This window comes from Piliocolobus tephrosceles, chromosome 7, assembly GCF_002776525.5.
Source record: "Piliocolobus tephrosceles isolate RC106 chromosome 7, ASM277652v3, whole genome shotgun sequence".
Lineage (NCBI taxonomy): Eukaryota > Metazoa > Chordata > Mammalia > Primates > Cercopithecidae > Piliocolobus > Piliocolobus tephrosceles.
The window spans coordinates 24,642,412-24,666,406 of NC_045440.1; the positions used below are offsets into that span (position 1 = coordinate 24,642,412).

The window sequence follows — 23,995 nt, forward strand, 5'->3', positions numbered from 1 at the left end:
CCCGTAGTCCCAGCTACTCGGGAGACTGAGGCCGGAGAATGGCGTAAACCCGAGGGGCGGAGCTTGCAGTGAGCTGAGGTCCGGCCACTGCACTCCAGCCTGGGCGACAGAGCTAGACTCCATCTCAAAAAATAAAAATAAAAAAATAAAAAATAAAAAAACACACACACTTTACAGGCAATATTTATTGGTTGAAACAGTGGTGAAAGAAGCTCTCTCCAGCCCGTTCTAAGCAAAAGCAAAAAAATTAAAAAAAAAATTTTTTTTTATTTTGGGGATAGTCATAGTCACACTTGGAACAGGATAAACATCTTCATAGAACAGAAGCAACGGGAACATAGAACCATGGGGTGAGGCGAACGCAATGGCAAGCACAGCCTTCTGCACTCCTATCAGAAAGCCAGTGGTGCAGCTGGAAAATCAGGGCTCTCGGTGCCCACATGAGGTGGGTGCGGAGTCAGAGAGTGTTGATTCAACCCTGCCACCTGCCTGGAGCCTCCAGGCCTGGGCGAACACGTGGACCATGAACGGAGTGTCTGGCTTCTTCCATGTGACATTGTGTTTGTGAGGTTCACCCACACTGCAACACGCCGTCCGTTCCAACATGCTATCAGTTCTTCATTCCTTTTTATGGCAGTAGAATGCTCCAGCGTATGGATATGCACTCCCCAGACTTTTTACAATGAAATATTTTAGACATATCAAAAGATCCACAAAATAATACAAGGAACAGCATGCGAGGAGGCCACAGCTTAGGGAGTAAAACCTATTTGTCAGTTACTCTATGCCTGTGGGAAACACAGTCTTGCTGTCACGTTAAATAAGGAGGCAGCAGAAGTAGATGGGTGGGTTTGAGCTGCCCTCTTCACTCAGAAGTCCCTGTTTGACCTTGTCGTACTGTGGGGATGTAGAACTTTGACAAAAATAACCCTAAGTAAAAATAAAATAAGCTCAAATTTAGAAGCAATCAGGACGGTTCCAATTGAAGTGAGCATGAGTTATTACTTGGTACGCGTCAGAATGGCAACATTTGTTTATTTATTTATTTATTTAGAGATGGTTTTGCTGTGTCACTCAGGCTGGAGTGCAGTGACATGATCTTGGCTCACTGCAACCTCTGCCTCCTGGGGCTCAAGCAATCCTTCCTTCTCAGCCTCCTGAGTATTTGGGACTACAAGCACATGCCACCATGCCCAGCTACTTTTGGTACACATATATTTTTTGGTAGAGATGAAGTTTCACCATGTTTCCCAGGCTGGTCTCAAATTCCTGGGCTCAAGTGATCCATCTACTTTGGCCTCCCAAAGTGCTGGGATTTACAAGCATGAATCACAATCACTGCGCCCGGCCAAAAATGTTTTAAAAACCCTGTCACTACAGGTGGGGGTGAGAAGAAAGGCGAACTCCTGTAAGTGCTGGTGGAAATGGGGAACAGAAAGGTCTTTTTGGAGACAGTTGGCAACATTTATGAACAGTTGACATATACTCTGGTCTTCGAATCTGACTCTTAGGAATCTATCCCATGGGAAGAAAACATACCACATTACCAAGTTTGTAATCATGAGTGAAAGAATGTTTGTCAGTGCTGCTTGTAAAGGCCTCAAATGGAAATGAGCGAAGCCTATCAGTAGGGCACAGCCGGATGAGGTCTGGTTCCTCCACGTCAATGAATAGTGAACAGCCATTTAAGAGAATATGTGAGTCACATTAGATATCATGCAGTGAATTTCATGTTAAAAAAGCGTGATGCAAGGAAGTCTGTAAAACATTTTTCCGTTTATATTAAATAGGGTCTACCCTCATTTATACTTTAATATATGTATGTGCACATAGCTGTGTATGGCATTGTATGACTGTGGAGAGAAGTGACTAATGGGAAGTGTGGGGATGGGGCCCTCATGTGGTGGTGGTGGTAGGGAGGGTAGTTGAGGTGCCCAAAATAGCACGTACGACATGGTCCTGTTTACGTCAACTTACGTACATGGGTGTGTCTATTTAAACAGAAAAGGATTTTGTCAGGGTCGGGTGTGCTGGCTCAAGCCTATAGTCCCAGCGCTATGGGAGGTGGAGGCAGGCGGATCACTTGAGCCAAGAGTTGAGACCAGCCTGGGCAACACGACCAAACCCCATCGCTACAAAAAATACAGATATTAGCTGGGCGTGGCAGTGTGCACCTGTAGTCCCAGCTACTCGGGACTGAGGCAGGAGGATCGCTTGAACCCCGGAGGTGTGAGGCTACAGTGAGCAGTGATTGTGCCACTGCACTCCAGCCTGGGCGACAGAATGAGATCCTGTCTCAAAAAAAAAAAAAATGTCACTAATGAGCTGTGACCTATGTTGAATACCTTGCCGGCATCTGTTGAGATGAGGTGATTTTTTTTCTTGTTTATGTTAATGTCACGAATTACATTAAGAGATTTAATGCAAAATCATTCTTGCTTTCCTGGGATAGACAAAACCTGTCCAGGGCTTGTACAATTTGCACAGCTGGACTCAGTGGTACTGAGGGGGGTGCTGGTCTCTGATGTCTCACGACTCACCTGCCTTGCCTGCTCCAAGGCTCGGGGACCCAAGTCTCCCCGGGTCTGGCCACTCCTCCCTTCCCACCGAAGGACCAGCATCTGCCACCTCATGGACAATCCGCTCCTAATTGCAACGTTGGGTTTTCACCTTTAAAACGCAGAGTTTCTCAGCGGCTTCTGAGACAATTCACTTGCTTATCAAATGAGACCCTTATCCTGAAATACACTCCGCGCACACACACATATACACACGTGTGCGCGCACAGAGCATCAAAGAGAACCAGATCTTTAGAAAAAGCAGAGTTCTGAACACTCATCTCCTCTCCCTCTTGAGACCCTGCCAAAATTACGGTAACAGAACTTAAAAAGAGAATAAACTGATCCTTATAAAGACAATGGGAGAGGAGCAGCAGCAGATTTCAGCACATCGTGCAAGAAGAATGCCAAGAGGTGTAGGATCTCACCATCTCCTCACATTGCAGTGAGGGCTGGAGGCCAGCAGCTGCTCGGCTCACTTTCTCCTGACGGGTTCTGCTTAAAACGAGGCTGCTTTGGGCCAGGCATGGTGGTTCACACCTGTAATCCTAGCACTTTGGGAGGCCGAGGCACGCGGATTGCCTGAGTTGAGGAGTTTGGGACTAGCCTGGGCAACGTGGAGAAACCCCGTCTCTACTAAAATAAAAAAAAATTAGCGGGGCACAGGAGGCTGAAGCCAGAGAATTGCTGGAACCCGGGATGTGGAGGTTGCAGTGAGCCGAGATCACACCACTGCACTCCACCCTGGGCAACAGAGCGAGACTCCATCTCCAAACAAACAAACAAACAAAAGCAAAACAAAAAAAAAACCAGGCTGCTTTGATGTCAACTCTTGCTGCGATCCTCAAGCCCCTCCTTCACCCCCAAGAAGCCTGCCTGTATCTTCCTGTGCCTGGCAGGAGGTTCGTTTGACTCTGGCTCAGCATGATGGCCAAAGGCGGGCAGGGGCAAAGGGAGGGGTGAGGGCAGGGTGAGGCCCTTCACAGAGAGAGACAGACAGACAGACAGGACAAATGATCATTTCAAAGCTTAATGTCTCAGGCAAACTGACAAAACTACTGCATAAAGTCGGTTTTTTTTTTTTTTTTTTTTTTGACAGAGTCTCGTTCTGTCGCCCGGGCTGGAGTGCAGTGGCTGCATCTCAGCTCACTGCAAGCTCCGCCTCCCGGGTTTATGCCATTCTCCTGCCTCAGCCTCCGAGTAGCTGGGACTACAGGCGCCCGCCACCTCTCCCGGCTAATTTTTTGTATTTTTTAGTAGAGACGGGGTTTCACCATGTTAGCCAGGATGGTCTCGATCTCCTGACCTCGTGATCCGCCCCTCTCGGCCTCCCAAAGTGCTGGGATTACAGGCTTGAGCCACCGCGCCCAGCCTAAAGTCAGTTTTTTAAATTAGGATCTAACTCATCAGGATTTAAATGTATTTTACTCTAATATGTGGTTTTCTTGAAATTAATTATAAAACACATTTATAAATCTTTTCTCATGAAAGTCAAATTCTGAGTGTCTCAAATTAATGCATTGATTAGTCTCTGTGTGACTGTAGAAGTGTTTTGTTTTGTTTGTGTTTTTAAAATTGTGGTAAAACAAGCAGAACATGCAATTTGCCATCTTAACCATTTTTCGTGTACAGATCAGTAGTGTTAACTATAAACACACTGTTGTAAAATAGGTCTCTAGCATTTTTTCATCTTGCAAAACTGCACTCATTAAATGACAAATCCCTGTTCCCCTTCCCCAGCCTCTATTCTACGACCACTCTTGTACTTTGACTATTTTAACATCTCATATAAGTGGAGTCATGCAGTATTTTTGTCTTTTTGTGACTGGCTTCTTTTACTTTGCATCATGTCTTCAAAGTTTATCCATGTTCTAGCATAGGACAAGATTTCTGTCTTTTTTTGAAGACTGACTAACATTCCATTGTATGGATAGACCACATTTTATTCATTGGAACACCGGTGGGCATTTAGGTAGCTTCCACCTCTCGGCTATTGTGAATAGTGCTGCTATGAACATGGTGTACAAATATCTCTGAGATCCTGCTTTAAATTTTTTCGGATATATATTCAGAAGTAAGATGATTACAGAATCATTGCAATAATTCTGTTTAATTTTTTAGGAACCTCCAAACTGTTTTCCATAGCAGCTGCGCTGTTTTACGTTCCCAGCAATAGGGCACAAGGGTTCAATTTCTCCACGTCTTTACCAACAATTGTCATTTTGTTTTTGTTTATAGGCCCCATCCTAATGGGTGTGAGATGATCAAGATTTAAATTTGTGATTTTGACCTTGAGATGATTTATACCTGGTAAGATAAACATCATAGTTAAAAGCCACGTGTGTGTGCACGCGCGTGTGTGTGCGCATAAGAAGGAGGAGGAGGGAGAGAGGAGAAACGAGGGAGACTGCAGGTATAAAGCGCATATTTTTGCTAATTAGGCCTGAGAATATAACTGGAATTCTTTGGGAATGAAGGATTCGGTGCGACGTAGTGGCAGACACCCAGGGAGTGGAGACAGACATTTTTTACTTTGCCATTGACTTGGGTTACTCTGGGGAACCATGCAAATTATTTGAGTCTCAGTCTCTTCCTAGTGAGGATTAAAAGAAATATACACATAAAAGAAGGGGGCCTGGCGTGTATCAAATACTTGATTTTAAAATGTCAGCTAGAATAAATAAAGCAAGACAGCAAGCGGGGCGGGGCTAGATCATTGCCAAGTTCAGCAGGTAGCTGAGTTCTCCGCTTTGCAGATGTTGCTGAATGGTTTTCTTTATTCTAAAATACTGATAAAGTTCACTTTACACAGTAGATGAGTTAAGATACTGTGCTTGTGGGGAATGCTTTGTATTAAAGCAAATAAAATGTTCTCTGGGAACTCTACATCAAGGAGCCCCATGGTGAAGTTAAATGCGATTTTTTAATATAAATAATGTATCTGATTGCTAACTGCACGTTTCGATAGTTAGCTACTTTCTTTCTCTCTGTCTTTCTCTTCCACCCTTTCTCCATCTTTTTCTTTCTCATCCCCTTTCAAAAAGGACTTCATATTGCCATATCAAAGATAAGATTAAAAGATACAGCAACCCCATTACTGGGTCTATACCCAAAGGAAAATAAATCATTCTACCAAAAAGACACATGCACTTGTATGTTCATCACTGAGATATTCACAATAGCAAAGACATGGAATCAACCCAGGTACCCATCAATGGTAGATTGGATAAAGGAAATGTGGCACATATATACTATGGAATACTATGCAGCCGTAAAAAGAGTGAGATCATGTCCTTTGCAGCAACATGGATGGCACTGAAGGTCATAATCCTAAGCAAATCAGTGTAGGAACAGAAAACTACATGCTGCATGGTCGCGCTTATAAGTGAGAGCTGAACATTGAGCACACATGGACATAAATATGGGAACAACAGACACTGTGGACTACTAAAGGATGATGGTAGTTGGGTTAAAAACCTACCTATCAGGTACTATGCTCACTCCCTGGGTAATGAGATTCATACTTCAAACCTCAGATTTGTTCCCATGTAACAAATCTGCACATGTACTCCTGTATCTAAAATAAAGGTTGAATTAAAAAAAAAGATTAAAAGATAAATTGGAAGGAAAGGCAAAAAAGTATAGAAGAAAAATGTAAAGTTTGAGCAAATATTAATTCTCCAAACACAGATGTCATGACAAGAGCTTTTGTTAAAGGAAGGGTTAAAAAAAACTTTGACCTGAGCATCCTGGTGTCCAGTGCAAAGAGGCAAACATAATTCAATCCATCAAAGCCCAAAAAACAGAAAGAAAACACACACACACACACACACACACACACAGCCCAAAAAACTAAAACTAAAAGCAAGCTGACTGCATAGTTTTGATCAGTGATGCCTGAAAATTTTTTTTCCTTAAAAGTGTTAAAAAAAAAAAAATAAAAAAGGGCACATCCTCAATAATATCCCTCAAATAAATATAACACTGAATTAAAAAAAAAATCAGTGAAGGCAGCAAACCATAGCCTAGTTAGTGCAGAAAATAGAATATTTTGCCTAAGTTATTGTTGATCCCATCTAGTCCTTGTGAGTTCAAGATGTTGTGTGATTCTCAGAATTGACTCATAAAAAAACAAAGGGGGCCTTATTGAACATTGGGAACCCCATGCTTAACCTCAGAAATCCTACGGAAAATATTTGATTATTTAAATTTGATTACCACCTATAATCCCAGCACTTTGGGAGGCAGAGGCAGGAGGATGGCCTGAGGCCAGGAGTTCAAGACCAGCCTGGACAATATAGCTAGACTCCATCTCTATTTTAAATAAATAAGTAAATAAAAAATAAAAACAAATTTGATTACCAAAAACATTAAACTTATGTATGAGAAATACCGTAAACAAAGTCAAAAGATAAATGATAAATTGCAAAAAGGTTTGCCAACACCTATGGTAAAGAGAAAAATTGTGTCTTCTGAGAAGGCACCCTCCCCCGACTCTAATTTGCAGGTAAGTGTTGACAGTGTGGGGAAGACCCTCTATGCAAGATACAATGCTATAATTTTTGGATCTTATAAAATGTCTGTGAAAGCCTGTCTCCCAGAATCAGCCTTATCTAGAGACAGGGCTCAACTTCCAAGCCGTTGGGACACCCTGGAGCCTGTAACATGTCCATGTTCAGGCAGGCCTATGGCCTCTACCTTGGTTCCTGATGTTTTAGTACCAAACTGATGCAATAGTAGTTGGTAATGGCTATGAGGCTGGGGCTGGGTGGACCGGTTCTGGGCACCCCACTTGGTCAATCTCTTCCTAACACAGGTTTTGGCTTCCTGTTTTGACTTATAGATAATACCCTTATATGCTTATTGCCTGCTGGAACTTTCCGAGGATCTCTCACAGGACTTCAGTCTCACCATGTCTAGGATAAGACATGCCAGTCTTTTCCCCTGAAGCCCCTCCTCCTGTTCCCTATCTCCCCTGGAAAGAGTCGCCACCACTCACATGCTCAAGCCCCAAGCTGGGCAGGCCCCACACTTCCTTCTCTTTTGCTTCCCTGCAGGTCTGTTGTGTCACCGGTCTGTTGATTCTGACTCCATTATTTTTCCAGTGTCCCTCAACTTTCCTTTCTTCCTGCTGCTCCTCCCTTGGTTTGGTCACTATACTCTTTCTGAAACGCAAATCTGATCAGACTACATTGTGAATAGTGCTGTGATAAACATACAAGGACAGGGTTTTTGTTTTTTTGGTTGGTTGGTTGGTTGGTTGGTTGGTTGGTTGGTTGGTTGGTTGTTTTCTGAGACATAGTCTCGCTCTGTCACCTAGGCTGGAGTACAGTGGCATGATCTTGGCTAACTGCAACCTCTGCTTCCTGGGTTCAAGTGATTCTCCTGCCTCAGCCTCCCGAGTAGCTGGGACTACAGACACTCGCCACCACGCCTGGCTAAATTTTGTATTTTTAGTAGAGACGGGGTTTCACCGTATTAGCCAGGCTGGTCTCGAACTCCTTACCTCAAATAATCTGCCCTCCTCGGCCTCCCAAAGTGTTGGGATTACTACAGGCGTGAGCCACCGCACTTGGCCACTTTTAATTTATATTAAACCAGAATGTATTACCATTAATGCGTTAATATCTTTCACTACTAAATACTGAAAATAAATTGAAATTATTTCTGTAGAAGATTTGTCCTGGCAATGTTAACTTCACAGCAGACTGACATCACGTGGCTCACATTTCAGACACAATGGAAAAGCAGATCCATGCTGGTGTTAGTGCGCAATCTTGTCCTACACTAAAGAGTCAGGGTCACCTTGGAGTACATTTAATAAAAAAGCAAAGAGCATACAGAGATTTACAAGAATTTTAAAGACAAAAAAAAAAAAAAATGGTCCTCTTATGTTGTCCCAACAATAAACTCAAAAGTCTATGACAAATAGAGGTTCTGATGAGTTGTTTATAAATTCTTTAGATTTGGTATAATTATACTGAAAGTGGAGTTCATTTGAAGTCTTCAAAAAAAAGTGCCAGTGCCTGTTAATCCTCAAATGATGCTTGTTACAGTTTAACATTTCTATTAAGTGCATGCATTGAATTACTCGTTACCCAAGCACAGCAGCTGCTCCTTACCACTTATTGTTAAGGGCTTTAACTGGCCGTCTTCGACTTCTAGCCTTTCTTGACCATTCTCAACAATTCTCTTTGTAGTCTCTTGAAGTCAAATTTAAGTGCAAATATATTACATAAATGAGGTAATGCTATGAAACATTATTAATAGCTAGACATAAATTTGTTTCCAAAATGAAACCTAGGGATTCTGGAGCTGGGAGAAAGAGCCAGAGGCTTGGTAAGCATGGGTCCTGCCGTGGGACCTGTGTGAGAATCCCTGTTCCTTGGAAGGGGATTAGGGAAGCTGTGAGGGATAAAGGGGAGGTGAAAAAGAAAGGAGAGTGTATTCGTTCATTTTCACACTGCTATAAAGAAATGCTTGAGGCCGGGCGCGGTGGCTCAAGCCTGTAATCCCAGCACTTTGGGAGGCCGAGACGGGCGGATCACAAGGTCAGGAGATCGAGACCATCCTGGCTAACACGGTGAAACCCCGTCTCTACTAAAATACAAAAAACTAGCCGGGCGAGATGGCGGGTGCCTGTAGTCCCAGCTACTCGGGAGGCTGAGGCAGGAGAATGGCGTGAACCCGGGAGACGCTTGCAGTGAGCTGAGATCCGGCCACTGCACTCCAGCCTGGGCGACAGAGCGAGACTCCGTCTCAAAAAAAAAAGAAGAAAGAAATGCTGCTTGAGACTTTGTAATTTCTAAAGGAAAGAGGTTTCATTGACTCACAGTCCCGCATGGCTGGGAAGACCTTAGGAAACATAGTGATTTTTCTGTCATTAACCATTTTCGTAGAAGTTGATATCGATTTGAAGTTGCTCATCCCACTACCACCAAATGATGTAGAAGAGAATGAAGTGAGGTCCCCCTGGCCTAGTGACCCAAATGAAGTAAATCCTGTATCAAAAGAAGAAAAATCCATTTCTAAAAGATGGAAATCCACTGAATGTGGAGAAAAACGACCCCGTCCCTCAGCTTCTGCTTCTTCAGGGACCCCTTCGATTCCCAAAAAAGTCCTCAAAACGGTCTTCAAAGAAGTCAAATGAAAATGGGTCTCTTTCACCAAAAAATTCCCTGAAGACATCATCTGGGTTATGGAATGTGAAGCCAAAATCAAATGGACCATCAAAATGACTTCCACCTCCCCCTCCACCAATTCATCCTTCTTTGCCATATTTGTCATAGATGTCCCGTTTCTTAGCATCTGACAGCACCTCATAACGCCTGTGCTACTTGTTTGAATTTTCTCTCTGCTTCTTCTTTATTCTAAGGATTTTGATCTGGGTGCCACTTCAGAGCCAGTTTCTCATATGCCTTTTTAACATCCTCGGGTGAGGCATGTCTCTACACACCTAGAACTTCCTACTAATCCACCATGTTTTAAGAGATTGTTGGAATAGGTCCGAGGACAGAGGCGGCTGGTGGTGGGATGCAGGGGAGGCCGCATGGCGGCCTGGATCTCCTCCCACCTCCAGGCACTGTTTGTTGGCGGCAGCGGCTCCTGGTGCTTTCCTTTCCCTCATTTTTGAAATTTTAATTTTGAAAAAATGAGATGGGGTCTTGCTGTATTGCCCAGGCTGATCTCAGAGTCCTGGCCTCAAACGATCTTCCCAGCTCGGCATCCCAATCATGCTGGGATTACAGGCATGGGCCACCAAGCCCAGCCAGAAATGCCACTGATTTTTGTATATTGGTTTTGCATCCTGCAACTATATTCAATTCATTTATCAAATCTAAGATTTTTGGTGGAATCTTTAGATTTTTCTAGACATAAGATCATGTCATCTGCAAACCGGGACAATTTTACTTTCTCTTTTTCAATTTGGATACCTTTGATCTCTTTCTCTTGCCTGATTGCCCTGGCTAGGACTTCCAGTACTATGTTGAATAGGTCTCTCCTACCTCTTTGAAGGCACTGTACTTTGTGGCTTCGAGGCTTTTAATCAGACTGTTCTTTCTGCCTCATTTGTTCCTCTCTCTGTCTTCACTTGACTAAGAATTACCTTCAGGTCATTTCTTTAAGGGAGACCGCCCATCCCGTGGAACTCTGTACTTTGTGCTTCATGCCAAGTTGTTTTGCAGAAGGCCTGTACCACCTCTGCACTCCTACAAGCAACTATTGTCCACTTTTAAATCTCAGCCATTTTGTTAGGCAAGTGATAGTGTCTCATTGTTGCCTTAATATGTATTTTCTTTGAGTCTAGTGAGATTGGACGTATTTTTATGTGTTTTCTGTCCATTTGAGTTTTTCTTTTGCGGCTTTCCAACTTCCCTCTTCCATTTATGTTTCTGTTGGTGTGATCATAACATTAGCATTCACCTAACAGCATGGCTGCCACATGCCCACCATTAACATATGTGAGGTGGTTATTAGGGGCTGGATCGCACCTCCCCAAATTCACCATTGTTGAAGCTCTGGGATTATGTTTGGAGACAGGACTTTTAAAGAGGTGATTAAGTTAGAAGGAAGTGGTTAGCCTGATCCTTAATCCAATCTGACTGATGTCCTCACAAGAAGAGATTAGGACGCTCAGAAAGAGACACCACAGATGCACACGAACTGAGGCCACGCGAGGACACGGCCAGAAAGCTACTTCTCTGCAAGCCAAGGGAAGAGGCCACAGAAGAAAACAAATCCACTGACACCTTGATCTTGGACTTCTTCTATTTTATTTATTTATTTATTTTGAGACAGAGTCTCACTCTGTGGCCCAGGTTGGAGTGAAGTGGCACAATCTCAGCTCACTGCAGCCTCTACCTCCAGGGTTCAAGCAATTTTTCTGCCTCAGCCTGGCAAGTAGCTGGGATTACACGTGCCCACCATCACGCCCTATGAATTTTTTTTTTTTTTTTTTTTTTTTTTTGAGACAGAGTCTCGCTCTGTGGCCCAGGCTGGAGTGCAGTGGCGTGATCTCAGCTCACTGCAACCTCCGTCTCCAGGGTTCAAGCAACTCTCCTGCCTCAGCCTCCTGAGTAGCTGGGACTACAGGCATGTGCCACCATGCCCAGCTAATTTTTTTGTATTTTTAGTAAAGACGGAGTTTCACCATGTTAGCCAGGCTGGTCTCGAACTCCTGACCTCGAGGGATCCACCCCACTTTGGCCTCCCAAAGTGTTGGGATTACAAGTGTGAGCCACTACACCCGGCTGTAATTTTTGTAATTTTAGTAAAGACGGGGTTTCGCCATGTTGGCCAGGCTGATCTCTAACTCTTGGTTTCAAGTGATCTACCGCCTCAGCCTCCCAAGGTGCTAGGATTACAGGTGTGAGCCACCACCCCTGGCCATGGACTTCTAGCCTCTTGAACTTTGAGAAGTTAAATTTCCATGGTTGAAGCCATCCAGTCTGTGTGGTACTTTGTTATGGTATCCTTAGCAAACACGGCAGTGTTCCAGGCACGGGGGTTTCAGCATCAAAGAAGACGGACACAGTCCCTGCTCTGATGGATTAGAGCAGGAGGCAAAAAATAAGATCTAATATAAACCTCTGCATCTTATTATATTTATGTCAAATTAGAAATGCCTGTTTATAGTAAGACATAAATAAGATAGAAGGAAATAAATAATAGTAGTGATAGGGTAGGAATAAAATAAATAGGGTGGGGTCATGGAGTGTGATGGGGGCTTGCTAGGGAGGTCTGGAAGGCGGAAAAGGTCTCTCCAAGGGGGTAAGACCTAAACTCGTGCTGAGATGTGAAGACAGGAAGAAGCCAGCCATGCAGAGGTAGAGACGGGCAGGTATGCAGCGCAGAGGCCCTGAGGTAGCCATTGTGGCTCCAGGAGTTCAGAGCTTGTAGCTGCATCGCTGTGACCTCAGCCTCGGTCTTCACATAGCCTTTTCCTCTGTGTGTCTGGTCTCCCTCTGCTTCTCTCTTATAAGGACACTTGTGGTGGCGTTTGGGGCCCTCCCAGATAATTCAGGACAAGCACCTCATCTCAAAATCCTTACCCTAATCACACCTGCAAAGGCCCTTTTTCCTTATTAGGTAGTATGAGGTTGGTGCAAAAGTCATTGAGGTTTTTGCCATTGAAAGTAATGACAAAAACCGCAATGACTTTTGCACCACGTTAATATTTACACGTTCCAGGGATTAGGCCCTGATATCTTTGGGTGACCATTAGTCGATCTATGATCATGTGGCTGAGGATAGGAAGAGGGTGGGCTCTGATGGAAACATATGAATGTCAGGGAGAAGCAAAGATGTGGTAAAGAAGCAGCAGGGGAGCCGGGCGCGGTGGCTCAAGCCTGTAATCCCAGCACTTTGGGAGGCCGAGACGGGCGGATCACGAGGTCAGGAGATCAAGACCATCCTGGCTAGCATGGTGAAACCCCGTCTCTACTAAAAACTACAAAAAACTAGCCGGGCCAGGTGGCGGCGCCTGTAGTCCCAGCTACCTGGGAGGCTGAGGCAGGAGAATGGTGTGAACCCGGGAGGCGGAGCTTGCAGTAAGCTGAGATCCGGCCACAGCACTCCAGCCTGGGTGACAGAGCGAGACTCCGTCTCAAAAAAAAAAAAAAAAGAAGAAGCAGCAGGATCACACCAGGGCGGACCATAATAATCTTAGAGATTTTGATCTCTAAGGGCAATGGGACACAATGACAGGTTTGGCAGGGGAGGGAGTGAACCAATTTCTGTTTTACAGCTGTGTGGAGGGAAGTGGAATATCCAGTCTCTAAAGGACATTTATGTTCTTTTTTTCGAGACAGTCTCGCTCTGTTGCCCAGGCTGGAGTTCAGTGGCGTGATCTGGCTCACGGCAACCTCCACTTCCCAGGTTCAAGGGATTCTCTTGCCTCAGCCTCCCAAGTAACTGGGACTACAGGCATTTGCCACCATGCCCGGCTAATTTTTTTTTTTTAGTAGAGATGAGGTTTCGCTACATTGGCTAGGCTGCTCTTGAACTCTTGGCCTCAAGTGATCCGCCCACTTCAGCCTCCCAAAGTGCTTGGGTGACAGGCGTGAGCTGCTGCACCCGGCCATGAGCTGCTGCGCCCGGCCCTTCTAAAGGATATTTCTTCATGTCAGTTTGTGGTCTCTGCAAGCCGCAGATGTGGAGGGCAGAGAAGATGGGCGACCCCGTGAGAGGCCAAGGCATGCCCTCTGCTCGTCAGCATGGCCACTCTTTGTAACCTTCCAGGTGTGGTCATCTCAGAAAGTGAGAGGCACAGGTGAGAAGCAGTGAGCCTGGTGGTCCGGAGCCAGGACCTTGGAGCCAATCTGCTTGGGAGAAATCCTGGTTCTGACACTTAGTCACACAGACTTAGGCAAGTCGCCTAATCTCCTGCACCTGATTTCTTCTTCTTCTGTAAATAGTTATCAGCAGCTGCACTTCTGGCTACCCCCCAAAGAAGTGAAAGCAGGGGCTGGAAGGGATGCTTGCCCACCCACGTTCACAGCAGCACTATTCAGAATAGCCAAAAGGTGGAAGCAATTCAAGTGCCCATCGAAGGACGAATGGATGAACAATGGGGGCTGAATGTACAAGGGAATATTACCTAGCTTTAAAAAGAAACGAAATTTGGACACATGCTACTTACAACATGAATGACACTTGAGCACATTATGCTAAGTGAAATAAACCAGACACAAAAAGACAAGTACTGTGTGATTTCACTTATACGAGGTACCTAGGGGAGTCAAGTTCATAGAGACAGAGTGTAGATGGAGTTGCCAGAGGCTGGGGAAGAGGAGGGGGGAATTATTGCTTAACGGGCATAGCGTTATGGTTTTGCAAGATGAAACCATTCTGGAGGTGGATGGTGGTGATTATTGCACAACGATTTGTGTGCATTTAATTGGCACTGGACTGTATACTTACAAATGGTTAAGATGGCAAATGTAATGTAGATTTTACCACAATAAAAAAGGAGGGGGATGATAATAGCATCTGTTTATTGTGGGGATTAACTGAGCTGATATGTGTAGAGTATGCTTCTGGGCAAAAATTCTACCTTTTGCCCAGAAGCACCAGGTGCTCAGTGAACATCAGTTATGATGGTTCTCTAAACACATTCACCTTAGTGAGATGCACCCTTATTTTATTTCTATGTTTATTTTTTTTGAGACAGGGTCTTACTCTGTCGCTCAGGCTGGAGTGCAGTCGTGTGATCACTGCTCACCATAGCCTCGACCTCCTGGGCTCAGGTGATCTCCCACCTCAACCTCCCAAGCAGCTGGGACTACAGGCATGTGCTACAACGCCCCACCAATTTTGTTGTGTTTTTTTGTAGAGGTGGGATTTCGCCATGTTTCCCAAGCTGGTCTTGGATTCCTGGTCTCAAGTGATCCTCCTGCCTTGGCCTCCCAGAGTGGTGGGATTATAGGGGTGAGCCACCATGCTGGGCTCATTTTATAAACAGTTGTCCTGAAGAGTCCACCATCTGGGCTTGTCCCCACATGATCCCTCATGTGACCCCCCAGTAGCCACGATAGTTGCTTCTGAGGCATCTCTCATTCTCCCCTGAAAATAGGCCGAATCAGTTAACTTTCACTTAAGAGTTTTTAACCTTAGTTATAAATTAATCCGTGTTGTCGACAAAACTTGAGCCAAGACTCAGCTGACAATAGTCAGAAGTACCTCAAGTGCTTAGGTATTATTTGGTCTGAGGACGGTTGGGTAATCCAGGTCTCCCATCAGGGAGCAAACTCCAGCCAGCCCTGAGAGGCAGGAGGTGCTTGGACTGAACTTGGGGCTGGGTGCCAGTGCTGCCAGTGGATTACATGCAGGTGTGAGCCACTGCACCCAGTCAGGCAGCGTTTTATTAAACTTTCACTAGGTCCTTGTAGGTGGAAGCTTAGGGGTCACAGTTGGGCCAGGAGGGTTTGGCTAGTTTCGGCCTTTATAGCCATCTTTGAATTACACTATTAGTAGATCAGTCTGGTCTCTAGAAGGAAAAAGACCACATTCATTATTGGAGTTTGACCATTCCCTTTATAATGTAGCTTTTAAGTGAGGTACATCATAAAGGATCTACTGGCCGGGCGCAGTGGCTCACACCTGTAATCCCAGCACTTTGGGAGGCCGAGAAGGGCAGATCACTTGCCGCCAGGAGTTTGAGACCAGCCTGGGCAACATGGTGAAACCCCGTCTCTACTAAACGTATAAAAACTAGCTGGGCATGGTGGTATGTGCCTGTAATCCCAGCTACTCAGGAGGCTGAGGCAGGAGAATCACTTGAACCCAAGAGGCGGCGGTTTCAGTGAGCCGAGATCACTGCACTGCATTCCAGCCTGAGTGACAGAGCAAGACACTGTTAAAAAAAAAAAAATAGCAAAAACCGAAAAACAAAAATCAGGTGGAGTCTACTGAATTGCGTGAGTCAGGCAATTCATTGACCGGGGCTGGTCAAAAAGATGGATTTCTCCTTACTGTGGAAGCTCTCAGCTGCCCTACAATACTTTGGAAATAAACCAGGCAAAACACTGCTCAGTGTCCTGCACTCCAGGCACACACAGGAAGCTGCTCTTTCTCTGCTTCCCTGCCCCACAATCAGACTCTTGTAACTCTCCTTTCTTCTTTTTCTAAAATGAATCTGGGAGTTTCCTTTAGACCCTGTTTTGTGGTCGCCTCCCATACATGTTTCATCCGTTGGTGGCATTTTCTTTTATTTATTGAAAGCACGGCGTCTTAGATCAAGTGTTTAGGAACAGACCCTGAGACAAATATGAATGTGGTTTATTGAACGAGGGCTGTGCAGGAAAAGCTGTACTGGAGAGAGGTAAGCGGACAGATATGGAGAAGGGCTGGGCCCAGCAAAGATGAGGTTTCAAGTAAAGCTTATGTTTGGCTTAATCCACCGGGGACGGTTCTGGAACATAAGCCACACCACAGAGCTGTGATGTCATACCTTGAGGCGAGGGCCTTGCCTCCTAGTCTCACTCAGTCCTGGCTGTGGGGAGCAAGATGACTCCACTCAGTGCAAGGCCATCCTGGGCAAGGGGCAGCCCCCTTACTGCAGGGGCCTGGCAGCGGGGCCCTGGGTCCAGCACAGCTCCTCTTTTGCACAGTGCTCTCTGCTTGCCTGGTGTCTTTCATGCTATTTCCCAACAACTTCCCTCCTCTGCCTCCCCCTCTGCATTGCACAGTGCAGCGAGGTTGCCAATTCCACAGGTGTAGCGGCTGTGGGTGAAGGGGCAGGCGGGACAGGGGAGGCAGCCATCTAACTTTTGTCCTGACTCATGCAGGCCTGGCCTGGTGTTCAGAACACGAATGTGAAAAATCAGACCAGGAAGATCCCGGGAAGATCACGGGAGGGAGCTCAGGAAGCATCTGGTTTGCAGGTAGGAAGTGACAGACCCCGTGGATGCCATGCACATAGGCACACAGGGGAGTGGGGATGAAATCAGGATGGGAGTTGCAGGTCTCCTAAGCCCGGGACCGGGGCTGTTTCCCCAACTGTCCACTGCCTCTGCTGCCTCCTGAGATCGTCTCCTTCTGGTGTCTGCCCACTGGAACTTATTTTTAGTTTTAATGTTTTCGAGACAGGGTTTTAATCTGTCACCTGGGCTGGAGTGTAGTGTTGTGATCACGGCTCACTGCAGCCTCAACCTCTTGGGCCCAAGTGATCCTCCTACCTTTGCTTCTTCCCAAAAAACCTGGACTACATGCCACCAAGCCTAATTTATTTTTTTATTTTTCAATTTTCAGTAGAAATTTAAAAATCCCCCAGTGTGGCTGATTGGTTGACAGCCACACTGAAGCTTCTTTCCTGCCTCTGCTCACTCAGCAATCCTCATTCCTCAAATACCTCTTCTTCCTGTTGTCCAAATGTCCACTGTACTTCAAGGCCCATAGGTCACATCCTCCAAGAAATCTTCCCGGTCCACACTTAGCCTTCTTTTAAATCAGGGATGCACACCCTGGTTATATGTTACAATCACCTAGGAAGCTTTAAAAAATAAGATTAGGTGTTAGGGAGAGGGGACCAGACCAGCTGAATCAGACTGTCTGAAGACAGGACCTGGGCATTTGTAGTTTTTAAAGCTCCCAGGTCATTCTAGCATAGCCAGGATTGAGAACTACAGTTCTAAGCAAATATTTCAAATATGTCTTGCTTCCACCCCCATGGCTATGTGTTGTTGGTTTGTTTGTTTTTGTTTTTGAGAAAGAGTCACTCTGTCACCCAGGCTGGAGTGCAATGGCGTGATCTCAGCTGACTGCAACCTCCACCTCCCAAGTTCAAGAGATTCTTCTGCGTCAGCCTCCCACATAACTGGGACTACAGGTGTGTGTCACCACACCTGGCTAATTTTCTTATTTTTAGTGGAGAATGGGTTTCACTGTGTTGGCCAGGCTGGCCTTGAAATCCTGACTGCAAGTGATCTGCCCACCTCGACCTCCCAAAGTGCTGGGATTATAGGAATGAGCCACCATGCCTGGCCACCCTTGGCTATGTTATTTAAGACATGCAAGGGAAACATTAACTTCCATGTTAAAATATTCCCTTTCTTTTTTTATCCTGTACAGAGCATAGCACAGCAGCTTGTACCTGAGACTTCGACAAATATCTGGTGAGTAGATTGGCTTGCAGAGCACATTCTGCCTGTAGAGATGAGTTAGCAAGGTGAGTCAGTCACTGTAGATTTCAAAGGGTGAGAAGCCTAGCCAGAGGTTATAACATAGCATGATATCCTTCTGGAAATGGAATTCTTCACTCGCAATGCATTTTAGGAGCTGCTGCTCTGTGTGAGCCACTCTGCTAGGTCTCAGCATGCATGATATTATTCTATACAAAGAATAATATCAGAGCTCACAGCCTATGCAGGAAGTAAGCAATTAGTTATGGCACGTGTACTGCAACCCAGGTAAGTACACAGTGTCATGGATGCTTCCAGAAGGAAGTCATAGTCTGACCAGGAAATTTGGGAATACTTCTCATAGGAAGCAACAATCTACCTAAAAGATCTAGAAAGATGAACAGTATCAGTGTATTGATTAGAAATGCGTTCAGCAGCGAGTCGCAGAACACATGACTAGTAAGGTTTAAACAAATAGAAGGTTATTTTCTCATATAATAAGCCCAGAGATAGGCACTAAAGGTGATACATTGGCTCACTGGTGTTGGGACTAAGGTTTCTAGAATTCTCTTATCCTCTGAGTCATGGCTGCAGATTGGCTGCAGCAGCTCCAGGCATCGTGTCCACATTGAAAGGAGAAAGACAGGGGGAGGCCAGCTATGATATCCTCTTTTATCAGGAAAGCAGGAACCTTCCTGTGGATTTCCTCTTACATCCTACTAGCCAGAACTGGGTCATGTGGCTATCCTTAGCAGCAAGGGAGCCGGGAAAGACAGGATTTCACTTTTCCAGCTTCTTCTATGTGGGAGGGCAGGTAGGTGAAGGGGGCTAGACTGAATCCTGTGTGAGCCAACTAACAGGCAGAACATTTTGTGCAGAACTGCATTTGCAAAAACATGGAACTGTGAAAGTGTGTGGAATATTTACAGTCTATTTATTTATTTATTTATTTAGAGACAGAGTCTTGCTTTGTCACCCAGGGTAGAGCACAATGGCACGATCTCGGTTCACCGTAACCTCTGCTTCCTGAGTTCAAGCAATTCTCCTGCCTCAGCATCCCCAGTAGCTAGGATTACAGGCGCCTGCCACCATGCCTGGCTAATTTTTGTACTTTTAGTAGAGACAGAGTTTCACCATGTGGGCCAAGATGATCTCAAACTCCTGACCTCAAGTGATCCACCTGCCTCCGCCTCCCAAAGTGCTGGGATTACAGGCATGAGCTACCGCTCTCAGCTACAATCAAAAAATTTAATATAATCAAAGTATAGGGCATGTGGCAGAGGAGTGAGGGCAGACAAGACAGAGAGAAGTGGATATGAGACTCTTTAGACCCTTGAGTGACATGTTGAAGAGCTTGGAATTTTCTTATAGAATGTAGGTAATCAATAGAGAGATTTCATCCGAGGAATGATAAAAATCTGTTTGGGAAACAGAGGCGGTGCGGAGGATGGGTCAAGAAAAGGCAGATGATTTACGTCAACCCAGGCCAGATATCAGGAGGGCCTACTCTAAGATTGCTTTTAGCATAGCTACTGGGGAAAGAGTCGGGCAGGAGAGTCCAGAGGCCATGCACGTGATGAAAACAGCTGCCCAAACTGCATCTTCAGGTAAATACGGCGGACTACAGTTTCCCCTTCATAAAGGCCTCTTGGGCGTGTTTCCTGGAAGGAAGAGGTGGGAGATGTCGCCACGCTCAGCACATCCGTGAGGTGTTGCATTAGTCTCCTGGGGCTGCCGTAACAAAGTACCACAAAGCAGATGGAAACGACATGCACTTTTCCCCCCACGGTTCTGGAAGATGGAAGGCCAGGATCGGGTGTCAGGAGGGTTGATTTTTTCTGGGAGTTCTGAGAGAATCTGAGGGGAATTCCATGGCTTTCTCCCAGCTTCTGGTAGTTGCTGGCAACCCCTGGTGTTCCTGGGCCTGTAGACACGTCACCCTCATCTCCGCCTCTGTCTTCATGTGGCACCCTCCCCGGTGTGTGTCTGTGCGCCCCAACCCCCTTGTCTTATGAGGCCCACTCTAATTCAGTACGACCTCATCTTCACATAATCAGATCTGCTAAGATCCTATTTCCAAATAAGGCCATGTTCACAGATGCCTGGGGTTAGGACTTGGACATATCTTTTGGGGGGACCCGATTCAACTCACAACAGGTGTTTGAAGGCAGCTCTAGTTGAGAGTGTCAGAGAACCTCTGGCTTAAAGGAGGAACAAGGAGTCTCTTGCAAAGTCTGAAGTAGAGTGGAGTGACTTTACTGTCCCCAGTAGAGAGCATCCTTCTCAGGAAGGATCTCCCTGTGAGGTGGCTACGATTACCCTCTGGCCACCCTGGTTGCATCTGGCTTACAGAAGACAATCCCAGAAGAAACAGTCTCCCCCAAAGTCCGCTGCAACCCTTCGACTAGGAGTCTATACTCCTGCTTACACAAGGCCCATGCTCACGCCTCACCCCACTGCTGTGTCCAGGGCTTTGCGGTATCCTGATGGGCCAGCGTGGGTCACAGGCCCACCCTTTGAGCCATGGGCCCACCTGGTCCAAATCATAAAAACTGAACAGGATGATCACGGGTTGTGGAGATGAGTCTGCCAAAGTGATGCTAGGCAGTGTTCTTTCTTTTTTATTTTTAAAATATTTTATGTATGTACGTATGTATGTATGCATGTATGTATGCATTTGAGACAGTCTCCCTCTGTCGCCCAGGCTGGAGTGCAGTGGCGAAATCTCAGCTCACTACAACCTCTGCCTCCTGGGTTCAAGCAATTCTCTTGCCTCAGTCCCCTGAGCTGTGATTACAGGCATGTGCCACCATGCCCGGGTAATTTTTGTATTTCTGTTAGAGACGAGGATTCACCATGTTGGCCAGGCTGGTCTCCTGACCTCAAGTGATCTGCCTGCCTCAGCCTCCCAAAGTGCTGGGATTACAGGCGTGATCCACCGTGTGTAGCTGGCAGTGCTCCTTCTTTACCTCTGCCCAAATGAGGGCAAGGAGAGAAAACGTGACTGGAAGCATCAGCCTCTTCCCGGCCGTCCTGATTGCACGGGCCGCTTATCCACTGGACGGGTACTGCTCCTGCCGGGCCCGCTCGTGTGGTTTGGACAGATGCCCAACTGTCAGGCTCACTCTGTTCTGTTCAGGGAGCTGGCATTTGCTCCAGTTTCCTCACCTGCCCACCGGACAGGTGTGTGTCTGTGAGCCCCAACCCCCTTGTCTTATGAGGCCCACTCTGATCCAATAGGACCTCATCTTTACATAATCAGATCTGCTAAGACCCTGTTTCCAAATAAGGCCATGTTCACAGATATATGAATGGTAAGAGCCAGTGGGCCAGGTTGCCCATGTGAGGGAGCCGGGCTCCGCACCTTGAATTTCTCTACTGTTCTGGCCTCCAGGGCCATGACATTGAGGACGGCTGGCTACTGGGCCTTGCTCCTTGCACCATTTTCTCTGGGACTCCCTGATACCTGTGAGGTTCTTCTTTCTCAGGCCTCCTTAAGGTGCAGGGACCCCCGCCACCCCATTGCCTAGCTTCAAACTGGCCTAGGTCTACCTCTCCCAGTCCAAATGTCCTGAGGTCCATAACTGGATTATGACTTCATAAACACCCTTCCCCCACCCTCACCACCGCCACTCCCAGCATCTGAACTGGAAGACTGCCCGCATCCTTCCAATCCACTTCCCTTCCCTGTTGTTCATCCTCACATTTCCCTAACCACAGGCCAGCAGAGCTAGAAAACACCCTAGGACAACTAGTCCAGGCCCCTCTCCATAGCAACGGCGAGACGTTCATTTTAACCTTTAGTTCACATGGTGCAGCCGCTACAGAAAACAGTATGCGAGTTGCTCAAAAAATGAAATGTATGATCCAGCAGTTTCACTTCTGGGTTTCTGGGTATATTCCCAAAAAAACTGAAAGCAGAAACTTGAATAGCTGTTTGTACACCCATGCTTATAGCAGCATTAGACACAGTAGCCAAAAGTAGAGCAACCCGTGTGTGTATCAACAGATGCATGGAGAAACAAATGTGTATATATACAATGGGTTATTATTCAGCTATTAAAAAGGAATGAGGCCAGGCTTGGGTAACCTGTAATCCCAGTACTTTGGGAGGCCAAGGAGGGCAGATAACCTGAGGTCAGAAGTTCAAGACCGGCCTGGCCAACTTGGTGAAACCCCGTCTCTACAAAAATACAAAAATTAGCCAGTCATGATGGTGGGTGCCTGTAATTCCAGCTACTTGGGAGACTGAGGCAGAAGAATTGTTTGAACCTCGGAGGCGGAGGTTGCAGTGAGCCGAGATCGCATCACTGCACTCCAGCCTGGTTGACAGAGTGAGACTCGGTCTCAAAAAAAGAAAAAAGAAAAGGCTGAGCTCGGTGGCTCAAGCCTGTAATCCCAGCACTTTGGGAGGCCGAGACGGGCGGATCACGAGGTCAGGAGATCAAGACCATCCTGGCTAACACGGTGAAACCCCATCTCTACTAAAAAATACAAAAAACTAGCTGCACGAGGTGGCGGGCGCCAGTAGTCCCAGCTACTCGGGAGGCTGAGGCAGGAGAATGGCGTAAACCCGGGAGGCGGAGCTTGCAGTAAGCTGAGATCCGGCCACTGCACTCCAGCCCCGGTGACAGAGCAAGACTCCGTCTCAAAAAAGAAAAAAGAAAAAAAAAGAAAAAAGGGAATGAAATTCAGATACATGCTACAACATGGATGAACCTTGAAGACATCATACTAAGTAATATAAGCCAGTCACGAAAAGATAAGCAGTATATGATTCCACTTATATGAGGTACCTAAAGTAGTCTAATTCAGAGACAAAAATTATAATAGTGATTACCAGGGGTTGGAGGGAAAGAGAAGGGATTATTGTTTAATCGGTATAGAATTTGGGAAGATGAAAAAGTCCTGGAGATGGACAGTGGTGATGGTTGTACAATAATGTGGATGTACTTTGCCACTGAACGGCACACTTAAAATGGTTAACATGGTAAATTTTATGTTATGTATAGTTTACAACAATAAACTAGTAAATACACAGGTCCTGTTTATTCTTTTATTTTCTTTTTCTTTTTTTTTTTTGAGACAGAGTCTCACTCTGTTGCCCAGGCTGGAGTGAAGTGGCACAATCTCAGCTCACTGCAACCTCTGCCTCCCAGGTTCAACAGATTATTTTGCCTCAGCCTCCTGAGTAGCTGGGATTACAGGTGCCTGACACCATGCCCGGCTAATTTTTGCATTTTTAGTGGAGATGGGGTTACCCCATGTTGCCCAGGCTGGTCTTAAACTCCTGACCTCAAGTGATCCGCCCACCTCGGCCTCCCAAAGTGCTGGGATTACAGGCATGAGCCACCACGCCTGGCCATCAATTTCTTCACTCAAGTCTTCTACGTCACTTTTTGCTTCTGAGATGTGATCAAGATAGGAGTTAACCTTTCTAAAACCAATGTAGTATTTGCAATTTCCCCTTTTTGGGGAGACAGTTTTTACTTTAGGACCTAAGGGCTTGTGACTGTTATTTCTCCCTTTTAAAAAATGAGTGTAAAACCTTTGTTTCATTCATAATTTGCCCCTTGACTTTCACTTTGTATAATGTTAGGTTTATCACCTCTGCTGTCTTTTCTGGTTTGTATTTCATTCACTCCTTCCTTCTGAAAATAACATAGTTCTCCTACTATGTGCCAGGCCTGTTCCAGGTACCGAGAATATAGCAGCAAACACAGCAGACCAGAGCTCTATCCTGGTGGAACTCACATTCAAGTTCGGGAGATAGTAAACCAAAATACATAGGAAAAATAAACTGTTTTATATTATCTG

The 23,995-nt window shown here is 45.8% G+C and overlaps 1 long non-coding RNA gene and 1 pseudogene across 2 annotated transcripts; one reads left to right on the plus strand and one right to left on the minus strand.

Annotated features, from left to right (window-relative positions):
- The first annotated feature begins 4,795 nt into the window (after window positions 1-4,795).
- LOC111545726 lies at window positions 4,796-23,995 on the plus strand. 2 transcript variants are annotated; one of them, XR_002732529.2, is made up of 3 exons: window positions 4,796-4,868; window positions 18,129-18,172; window positions 23,864-23,995. It is a non-coding gene; the product is annotated as an uncharacterized LOC111545726 (long non-coding RNA). The 2 variants fall into 2 exon arrangements; XR_003309367.1 differs by lacking the exon at window positions 4,796-4,868 and adding an exon at window positions 16,841-16,942.
- LOC111545725 lies at window positions 8,646-10,039 on the minus strand (annotated as a pseudogene).